The following is a 2,295-nucleotide window of genomic DNA, read 5'->3' on the forward strand; positions in this document are numbered from 1 at the left end:
AGTTGAATGCTCTCATATTATTCTTTCTGAAATGCAGGCTCAGAAAGTTAAAGTGACTTCCCCAGGATCATAGAGAGAGTCCAGGAGAGAACAGACTTGTATCCGGGTCCTTAGGCTGTATTTCAGTACCTTTGATGCTCTACCCTCAGGCTCATCCTCTTTTCTTCCAAGATCTGGACACACCAGGCACCCATTAAAAGGAATTATCCTGTTTTGACCCTGAAATGAGGCAGAAGTTCATTTATTTTTTTAAAAAAAAACCCATACATACTTTTTATTGTTAAGTCATAAAGAGGTATCAAAATTAAAAGCAAAAATTACGGGGTAAGACGTAACGTAACTACTAGGAGCATCAAAGGAAGTGAAAACAGGACTAGGCGCAGGGCAATGTGAATTAATGAACATGGGAAGGACAAGGATGGGGACAACAGTGAGCATGTGCTGAAGATACTAGGGGGAGAGGATCTGGTGAAAATTTTGATCTTAGATAAGCGCCTAGGTAAAGAAATAATGGGACAAGATTTCTAAACCCCACTATGTGCTTAAGAGTCATCCTCGCCATTGGCGCTGTCTCTGTCATCCTCTCCTTCCTCAGCCTCTTTTTCATCATCCTTGATCAACTTCAGCTGGTCATCCCCCATCTTCATTATCATCACCATCCAGTAGGTCCTCCTCCTTAGCAGAGTCATCTGCACCCCCCTCAGACTCCATCTTCACATTAGTCTCATCTTTCTTCAGGGAGCTGCTGCTCTGCTCCTCTTCTGACTTATCATTCTTCATCTCTACTCCTTGTTTGCTCTGTTCCTTTTCGATTTTTTCCAGGTTTTCCAGTAGAGAATCCACTTTTTGTTTTATCTGAGTCAACTCCTTCTTAATGGCCTAAAGGTCATAGCCTTTCAACTTTCCAGACTTAGAAGATCCCCACTGTCCACTCTTAGAATTGAAGCCACTTTTGCCCCTTCGTAAGGTGTTTCCCGATATACCTCACGAAGGCACTACAAGTGCCCTTTTGAGGGCACTACAGCCCGAGCAATAGGAGGAGGAACACGTGCTGGGTAACTGTACATCCTGTCATAATAATCCCGTTGAAAGTCATAGTCCAAGTTAAAAGAGGAGCTGTACATCTCCGCTGCAGGTCGTTTCACACCTGCTTTTCCTCGGTTCACTTTTGGCTCTGCGGCCAGATTAACATCTAAAGCCTGGCCAGCAATCATTCTGCCATCTTCTCCTGCCACAGCAGCCCAGACATTCTCTCATTAACATACTGGACGAAGGCAAAACCCTTATGAACAGAGCAACCCATGATTTTGCCGTATTTCGAGAAGATTGCCTCCACATCAGATTTCTTGACCACAAGAGTATTGAGATTCCCAATGAATACATGGGAGTTCATGGAGAGAGGATCCGTCTTGTTGGTAACATTGCTGGCCATTGTCTTTGATGGTAAGGTGCTTCACAAAGCTGAAAAATGTAGCTGAAGATCAAAAAAATCTCACAGGAGGGGGAAGGGAGAAGAGATTCGATTCTGAATCTCCTACTCCCGAGTTCTACATGGAGAACCCGACTGCTGCTCGAGGTCCGCAACGCGGCCGCAACCGCTCAGCCTTCGCCTCGTCACAAAATGGAGGCAGAAGTTTTGTTATAATCAACACATACATCAGCTATCATATGTGTGGCCTACTTAGAGTCACAGGGTCTAGTTAGAGGTGAGGGGCGGAGCCATTATGGAGTGTGCTGTGGCCGAGGACCAAGCCCAGGACCTCCGTCTAGTTAGGAAGGGGGTCCCGCTTGCTTATAGCTTATATCCAGACTGCTGTTTCTTTCATTTCATTCATTTAGCACCTGCTTTGTTAAGGGTATTATGTTTTCATATATATCTTTCTATTAAAATCATAAATTCCTTATGAGATATGGATTATTCTTACTTCAGCAATGCAGAACTTGAAGGCAAGATGACTAGTCAGAGGTGCAGTGAAGGTTGGAACCCCCAGTCATCTCTAAGACCAGTCCCCTTTTTGCCCAGCAAAAAGGCTTGGTCAAAACAGTGCACATCAGGTACGTGTGCGGCTGCCTTCTGCTCCACAGGCCAGTGCACTGCCGGATGAGCATCCCTGGTGTACGCATTAAGAAGGAATTCTGTAATTGGGTGTGGCTGCCAACACCTTGCTTTACTATCACCCTTATCACTGGCCTCCAGGCCATACCAGCTGCTGCACCAGGGCTGCCAAGAGCTACCTTTCTTTTCTCTGGCTTCGCTCTTATTTTTTTTTAGAGCCCACTGGGCGGGACTAATAT

General features: G+C 45.3%; 1 pseudogene; it reads right to left on the reverse strand.

Moving 5' to 3' along the window:
• Nucleotides 1-459: 459 nt before the first annotated feature.
• On the reverse strand, nt 460-1,603 carry LOC112410664 (heterogeneous nuclear ribonucleoprotein C pseudogene; annotated as a pseudogene).
• Between the last annotated feature and the right edge of the window lie 692 nt (nt 1,604-2,295).

Source organism: Neophocaena asiaeorientalis, unplaced genomic scaffold, assembly GCF_003031525.2.
Source record: "Neophocaena asiaeorientalis asiaeorientalis breed wild unplaced genomic scaffold, Neophocaena_asiaeorientalis_V1.1 scaffold377, whole genome shotgun sequence".
NCBI classification, from domain to species: domain Eukaryota; kingdom Metazoa; phylum Chordata; class Mammalia; order Artiodactyla; family Phocoenidae; genus Neophocaena; species Neophocaena asiaeorientalis.